At 32.5% G+C, this 9,220-nt stretch overlaps 1 protein-coding gene across 1 annotated transcript in view; it reads left to right on the forward strand.

Moving 5' to 3' along the window:
- Nucleotides 1–9,220, forward strand: part of LOC145280029 (patched domain-containing protein 3-like) — a 127,879-nt gene that overhangs the window by 38,406 nt on the left and 80,253 nt on the right. The gene's annotated exons all lie outside the window — the stretch shown is intronic.

Consider the following 9,220-nt stretch of genomic DNA (forward strand, 5'->3'; position numbering starts at 1 on the left):
TCCCAGAAAGTACATACAGCGCCTAGCCTTCCCAAATGGTCACCCATCTGGTACTCGCCAGGCTCAACGTTGCTTAACTTCAGTGATCTGGCAAGAACCAGTGTGTCAACGTGATTATGCCGTACACATACACACATATACATGGTGGAAAAATCTACAAGGTAAATTTGTATATCAGATTTTGACAGTGATAAAAAAAAAAAAAATAGAAATAAATTGTATGCTTATAATTGAAAATAAATTGACATAAAAACTTTCAGATATCTAGAGATCAAATGCATTAAATAAGGAATCGAGCCTGTCTCTGTTTTATCGTTATTTTCATGGCAAGTGCTTGACTGAACTTCAATCTATGGTCTCCCCTCGCCAAACTTTCACAAGAAACACTCGTCTAGTTGAAAACACTATCAATAATTCCCCCCACTCTTTATCTGTACCTAAACCTAAACGTAGATTCCATGAACAAAGCTTCTTTCTAAGAACTGCACACCTGTGAAACTCTCTTCCGTTTACCTGCTTTCCAGCTGACTACAATATGGCCGTCTTCAAGTCCAATGTGAACAAGTTCTTGATGAGCTGTCCCCCTTAAGTAATCCAATTTACCAAATTTACACTTCTAACGATTACTATGATATTGTCCTTTTGACCACTGTACACTCTTTAACTCTTATACTCGAGTGGCCTCTGGGATTTGATAAGTGGTGATTCCTTTGTAAAAAAAAAAAAATCTCTTCATCAGAGTAGAGGGTGCGGCAGAAATAACTCCCACCTTTTAAACGTTCAACTACATGTTGCTAATGAACTTATGCAAGTGCCAATAGATATAACCTTTTCTTGCATTTTGATTAAAAGTGTTTCGGAATAGAGACTGCGTCGGTCTTATGTTTTATTTCTTTTTAAATGCAGAACAGTGTCGGTTATTTCAAGTTAAATATCCCATCATTTCAGTCATTTGATTAACACACACACACACACACACACACACACAAAAAAAAAAAAATACAAGGTGGAACAATAAAATTGTCGCCCTAGAAAAGACGCCATGATTCCATTTCCATTTGATGGGAACCGGTTTTCTTTTTTTGTTGCAGACCATCTACTAGTTGGCCAGTTGTGTACAGATCCCAAGAGCAATAGGAGCCTTCTATCATGTCTGAAAGTGACACAACGTTCAACGAGCAAGATCGGAGATGCAACACTGTACAACTCATCCTCTCTACCGATTCAAGCTATGACAACAGGACCATTACCAGCACCCTCAAAATGCGTCGCTGGATTTCTACGAATAACAGGAACGTGCCCAGGGTGATGGAAAAAAAGTTTCCGGCTGTGGTTATGGTCTTTGGTGTGGTTTCAATTGAGGGCCACATCATGCCACCTCACATCTTTGAAGTTGGTTTGAAAGTCAACATCAAAGTGTACCTAGATGTGCTGAAAAGTGTGGTAATTCCCTGGTGCAATTAGGTGGCCGCCGGCAGAGCCTGGGTGTGGCAGCAGGACTCCGTGCCAGCTTACAAGTCCAAAGAGACCCAGGCTTGGTTTCAGAAGGAGTGCTACGACTTTGTACCCTTCTCTCACTGGACACTCTCTTCCCCAACCTGAACCTGCTGGATTACTTCGTTTGGTGATACATCAAGAACATCACCAACATGACCTCCCACAACACCAAAGCCAGCCTGATTGCTGCCATCTGCCGAGTATACACCGAGCTCCTGCCGGCACTTGTAGAAAAGGTCTGCCCCCAGTTCAGGACGCGTATCAAGGCGGTGATTGATGCTGAAGGCGGTTATATTAAATAGATGTCAGCTCTACTTCATAATCAAGTTGCCTAAATTGATTTTTTCAGTAAATTTTTTAAAATAAAGCTGTAGAGTTATTTTCTTTACGGTGACAAATTTATCGTTTCACTCTGTATTTTCACGTTTTTATGACTAGCAAAGTTCATTAACCTTTTCCTAATAAATTTGGTCTTCTTTCACCCAATAATATTATGAGAGTTGTTCCAAAAGTAAAGCCTCCTATTGTTTTTATCTCAAAATGTTGAAGAGCTATGAAGACGCCTTTGGTACCCTTAAAACGAGCAACCTTTGTGTTCCAAAATATATTTTTCTACATAGTCATCACCATTCTCAATGCACTTTTGCTAGCAATGAACGTTGGCTGTGCATAAGTATTCGGGGTGTGCTTTGTTATTTGAGACACGTTTCAAAAGTAAATCCTCCTATTTTTTTTAAACTCAAAAAGTTAAAGAATTATAAAGACTGGAGTAGTACCATTAAAATGAGCGGCATCTTGTACTTCAGAATTTATTTTTCTACATAGTCACAACCATTCTCAATACACTTTTTTCCCCCCAGGAATTCAATGCCACATTTGTGTTTCTGATGCATGTCTATGATAGGAATTGCTTTTTTAAAGTTTCACATCGTTACTATTTGCAACAGAGAGAGGAGGCTTTCAGGTCATGAATGCATAAGTTCTGTCATTATTAATATTTTATGCTATTAAAAAATGATTTATGAAACTTTTGTAACAAAACTTTTAATAAGACTGGAGATAGGTTCAAATTTTCATACTTTGAAATGAGGCTGAAAAAAAAAAATTATCAGAAACTAAATTCTTATTTCTTCTTAATGGACGCACAACATCACAAAGAAAGAACCCCACTAAATATATAAAAATAGGAATATCTTTACATTTTTTGATCGATGATGAAGAAAGTTGTTATCCAACAAAAAAAGAAAAAAAAAATATTCCAGAAATAAAGAATTAATTATTTTTAATATAAAAAAGAAAGAAAGAAAGAAAAGATATTTGCATCTTATATGTGACTAGCAGTGGGTGGGAGCGACTTTGCCCGGGCGTAAAATACACTGAAATATGATATTTTAATTTGTCCAGATTAGTTGTGATTTCAAAAGTAAAAAAAAGTATTTAGGTCAGCTAGAAATGAAACCGAAACTGTAACATTCAAAGCTAGTGACGTTACCACTATACTAACGTGACATGCATATAAAGTGATTAAAAATTAAAAATTCAAAATAAACTAAGATAAATGTATAAAAATGTTTGATGAGTTTTTTCAATTTTGATCCATTTTTGACCCCTGAAAAACAATTTTAATCGGCTAAAGGCTCATAAAAGAATAGCCCATAAAAAATCGAATCATTTGCGGCCCCTAGAGCCGCTCTGCGACTTTTAGTTTCGGAGGAGATAGTTTGAAAATATGGAGACAGACAGAGAGACGGCCGTTTATATATTAGATTTTAAATTTAAATTTCTTAAAAAGATGCTTTCAAAAAAAAAAAAAATTGTTTCTACTTTAAATGATTTTAAAGATGTTTGTTTATTTTTATCAATTTTTTAAAATGTAATGTGATTACTAGGGCTGTGCCAACAGAATATTCTTTTCATTCTTTTGACTCTCGAGTATATATCCAACACAGTTAGACACACTTAATCAACCGAGAACCACATCCGTCTATATAAAAACATATAAGATATTAACGGATATATTATCAAGAGTCAAAAAAATGAAAAGAATAAGCTTTAGTGGTTACTCTCTCTGGTTGGAAATTTATCACATATAATAAGATAGTAGAAGAGGTGTAGCGAGTTGTGGCAAATGGAGCAAGATCAGTTGGAACTAATACTACATGATCATTAAGATCAAAGAGTAGTATCTGTTCTTCAGATGCTGCACTTCCGTTTCTTGTTCTCTTTCGGTGGAGGAGCAGTCCTTCACGACTGAGACATTTTTTTATTTTTTGTACCTTTTTTTTCCACGTTAAAAAACGACCCTGGTGTCTAATTCTGTCCCGTGGGGAGGCATAGTAAATAGGTACATGACCATTCGATTCTAGCTCCCAGGTAGATACCCCCTCCCCCCCCCAAAAAAAAAGCTGCCCTCTTTATTTGTTGCTTGTAAATGAGTTTGAATAATTGAATAATCATACAGAACAAAAGAGTCATCAGATGTCCACTGACACACATCATTCTATATCTGGTAATTAAGCATCTTGTGTAAGACGTCTGGTGCAGTTACTAATGACCCTAACCTTAAACACTCATCACACCAATCAAACTCAGCACGCTTTTTAAAAGGCAAATAAAAAAATATTTCTGCAATAAATAAATTATTTAGATCCACTTTCCGATTACTTGATATACTAAATAATATTTAGAAAACATATTCTTAAAATTTTATTAATATATATATATATATATATATATATATATATATATATATATATATATATATATATATGGGGATTCAGTTTTCTGGCGCTAAACACTGCCTTGTAGGATAAGGTTTTTGAACCAAAGGTTAAGGGTGAGGTAACCCTGACAGAAACCTTCAGAGGAACTTAGGCCCTGTTGACTACAGCACTAATGACCCACCGGCGTGTGGAACATGCTCTGCTACTTAAGTCCCAGTCATGGGTAAATGACATTAGCGGGGTAGAAAGAGCTCCTGTAAGCCGTGGTGGAAGCAATCCTTCTAAGAGAGGACAACTCTTACGAGAAATCTGCGGTCAAAACAATTACCAGTCATCTTGCAATGGTTTGTCACTGGGTATATTAAAGTGACAAGTGCTTGTACAACGCGAATGCCACTCTCTAAGTCTCAGCATATATGTTGCTGAGACATAAAGAGTGGCACTCGTGTTGTACAAGCATTTGTCACTTTAACACAACGATGTACAGATGTTACTTGAGATCTATCTTTTATCTGTCATCTGAGATGGCATGGACGACAAGATTGGGAGAACTCAGTGTAACGGCGATCATCTGGAAAGATGCAGCAATCATCAATATATATATATATATATATATATATATATATATATATATATATATATATATATACACACACACACACACAATAAAAATCTTGATGTTGAAAATATTCAAATTTTCAAAAACCTTTATAAACCTGTAAGGAAGGTATACAAAATTTTAAATATTCGACAAGGAGTACAAAATAAAACAAGAAAACCCCTTATTCCATGGAGTTTCGAAGAGAGCAAATCTTCTCATCAAAGGGAAGAGGTTTGCAAAATATATAATGAATAATTTTGCAGGTTAATGCATCACGGGAAGCAAGCAAAATGAAATATTTCACATTTGCATAAAAATAGTCATTATTTAAGTTTTTAGTTTTTAGACAGTTTTTAGGGATTCAAAGAGATTGGGAATGCAAAAAATGGGAAAAAGGGAGAAAAACGATATAATATATGATATGATAAAGATCCAATATATATATATATATATATATATAGTCATCCACATACAGTACTGTTTCGCTGTTTCACAGCTCATCAGTGCAGCTAGATAGGCAACTACCTCAAGCCACGATTGAAACCCGACCGTTTTGTACGGCAGTCAAGGCTCCTAACCATTACGCTATTGGCGGCTGCTTGAACGAGTAGTGAGTTTAACGATGTTTTGACATCGTCTGAAATACCTCCGCTCGATTTGTTTACACAAAGAGCGTCGCTTATATGCTAATGGTAATTCGTGTTTCACTTCTCAATATGCTCAACTCAAGGTGAGGAGCATTATAGTCATCCACATACATATATATATATATATATATATATATACACACACTTAGTTATATTTTTTGGAAAAAAGGATTCCCGCATAGTGCTCTATTATAAGAAAAAATTCTGAAAATAAGAGCTTATTATTTATATTTTATATTTACAGAAAGTTTATATGAGATAAGTCATCGGTACCGTCGGTTTCAAACCTGATAATAAAGGACTGTTTTAAATACCCATATCAAGCTCTTTTCAGCTGATACTCATCTTTTTTTTTATAACCGCTTAATATGGGTATCTAAAACGGTCCCTATTATCAGGTTTGAAACCGACGGTACCGAGGACTTATATAAACTTTCTGTGTATATATATATATATATATATATATATATATACTTAAAACATAAATCAGTTTGTATATGTCAATCATAATAGATTTTTAAAAAATTTGGATGAATAAAAAATTCTCCTATAAAAATTAGAAAATTCTCCATCTATATATAAAATTGATAAAATTCAAGCTCAATGAATTTTTTATGTTTTTTGCAGAGCATATATAGCGTAATATAATAGCTTTTCCAAAATCAATTTTCCTCAGTTGGTAGTTTATTACATTTCAAAAGAAAAATTATTACAACATTGTTTCGTTTGCAACTAACAAGTAAACAAACTTATGTCTTTGTCGCATTTTTAGTGTCTTACTAATCAGATAAAATCCTTTAAAAATAACAGGGGAAAACATTAATTTGAACAACTAAAAATGCAACAAAGACATACTTTTGTTGATTTATTAGTTGCAAACGAAACAATATAGCAATATTTTTTCCTTTAAAAGGTAATAAACTAACATCTGAGAAAAATTGATTTTGGAACTTTGAAAACTATTATATTGCACTATATATATATATATATATATATATATATATATATATATATATATATATATATATATATATATATATATATAGTGCAAATAGCAAAATTAGCAAATAGGGTGCATACCTTTATAACTATTTGCTAATATTTTCTCTCCTCTGATGAGATGGTAGACATCGAAACCCTATAGGTTAAGGAGATTAATTTTCTAAAACATTCTTTGTCTTGCTTAGAATAATAAAAATTCTTTGATGTGAAACTCAACCACTTCATTTCATTTCAATGAGAGTTTTTTGAAATTCATTGAATTACAATTTAATATAATTTAATATATATATATATATATATATATATATATATATATATATATATATATATATATATTAGACTACCCATGACTCGTTGGGTCAGTATATATTAACTATAGAATTAATGTATGAGCGTGACACTTTTGACGCAAAGAAAATAGTTTTTTGTGACGTAACAGAAACATTTCTATGAAAGTATATTAAAATAAAAAAAGAATATAGATAGATTTCTATGAGTCGTTCTGTTTATAATTGTTTATTCTTGAAAAAAAAACTTACAGCCATTGAATTATAAGTTGTTTGCCATACTTATAGGTAAATGTGCACTGAACAGATACCATAATGCTTAAAGTTAAATGCAAATTTTGAAATATCTTTTAATTTAAACGTGAAAAAAAAATTGTGTCGCTGAAAACGTACACAGTAGAACAATACATTGTAAAATAGTAGATTTATTTGTAAGAAAATTGCGTTAAAATAACTTAAACGGAATACGGAAATGAACGGTGTAAAAAAAATGCAGAAAGTATTAACAATTGTTTAGTTGGATAATTTAAAACGCAAAAAAAAAAAAAAAAAAATTAGGCCGCTGAAAACATACACTGTAAAAAGAAATATGTTGTCAATAGGTCAAAAGTTGATTTATTTGTGAGAAAATTGCGACAGTATAGTTGTAATACAGAATAGTTGCAAAACATCCCCTAAGGGGTCAGTATGTTATATTAGCTATGGAATTAATGTATGAGCATGACACTTGTGACGTAAAGAAAATAGTTTTTTTTGGCATAACAGAAACATTTCTATGAAAGTATATTAAAATGAAAGAAAGAATATAGATGGATTTCTATGAGTCGTTCTGTTTATAATTGTTTATTCTTGAAAAAAAAAGAACTTACAACCATTGAATTATAAATGGTTTGCCATACTTATAGGTAAATGTGCACTGAACAGATACCATAATGCTTAAAGTTAAATGCAAATTTTGAAATATCTTTTAATTTAAACGTGAAAAAAAAATTTTAGATTGGGTCGCTGAAAACGTACGCAGTAAAACAATACATTGTAAAATAGTAGATTTATTTGTAAGAAAATTGCGTTAAAACAACTTAAATGTAATACGAAAATGAACGATGTAAAAAAAAATGCAGTAGTAGAGTAGTAGTAGTAGGGAAAAGACATGTCAACCAGTAGTAGTAATAGTAGGATAAGGAAGAGGAGGCGTAGTAGTAGTAGTAAGAGGAGGAAGAGGAGGTGTAGTAGTAGTTGTAAAGAGGAGAAGTAATAGTAGTAGCAAGAAGAAGAGGCATAGTAGTAGTAGTAGGAGGAGGAAGAGGATATTGCCCAAGCAAACAAGCAAACAACCAAGAACGACAGAGTTTTAGTATTATATATATATATATAGTGTTATAATTCTTATTCATATGACTTTCCTATTCAAATACATTCTTTTTTTATTTCCTACTAGCAGGCCGGCCGGCGTTGCCTAGTTGTAAAATGCATTTGTGAAACAATTGATAAACAGATAAAAATCCGATGACCCCCCCCACGTAACAATTTTTCAATTTTGATCCCTTAGCAGCCCTTTTTTCCAGATGAAAACCTTTTAATCAGTTTTCTACGTGTCTGAATTCCCTATATACTAAATTTCAAGTCTGTAAATCAAAAATTCATTGAGTATATAGGTTGAGTAGAGCTCTCACACACCCACACACACACACACACACACACAAATTCTCACTTTTATATATATATATATATATATATATATATATATATATATATATATATATATATATATATATATATATATACACTAGCAGGGCGCCGGTGTTGCTCAGTCGTAAAATACACATAAGTATTATATTTTAATTAATGCAGAATTCTTATTTATTATAAACAGAAATACCATAGGTATTAAATGTAACATTAAATTCTTTAAAAAAAATGAAGTAAAAAAAAAATGTAAAGAAACTGAGACACGTGCATGCGAGTATTATGTTTTTTTTTCTAAACAGTTTTTTTTTCTAAACAGTTTTTTTTTTCAAAACAGTTCAATTCTTGAAAGTAAAAAAAAAAACAAATACTCACGCTGAGATCGAAACCAAAATCTAAAAACAGTGAGTCAAGTGAAATAACCATTACACCAGCATAACCTGCCTTTTAAAGAGTGTTTTCAAACCAACTCATACTTAATATAAGGAAGCAGTCATGTTTCACGACTGTGGATGAGCAGTCGTGATACAGTTGAAAACAGATAAAAATCCGGTGGCTTCCTATGTACCAGTTTTTCGATATTGACCCGTTAGCAGCCTTTTTTTCAAATGAAAATGGATTAAAAATTTTCCACGTGTCTAAATATCCTATATACCAAGTTTCAAGTCTGTAGATCAAAATTTCGTTGAGTATATAGGTTAAGAAGTGTCCTAACACACACACATGCACGCATACACACACACATTCTCACTTTTATATAGATAGATTTATATGCAT

Source organism: Euprymna scolopes, chromosome 7, assembly GCF_053919585.1.
Source record: "Euprymna scolopes isolate OS-2025 chromosome 7, ASM5391958v1, whole genome shotgun sequence".
Lineage (NCBI taxonomy): Eukaryota > Metazoa > Mollusca > Cephalopoda > Sepiida > Sepiolidae > Euprymna > Euprymna scolopes.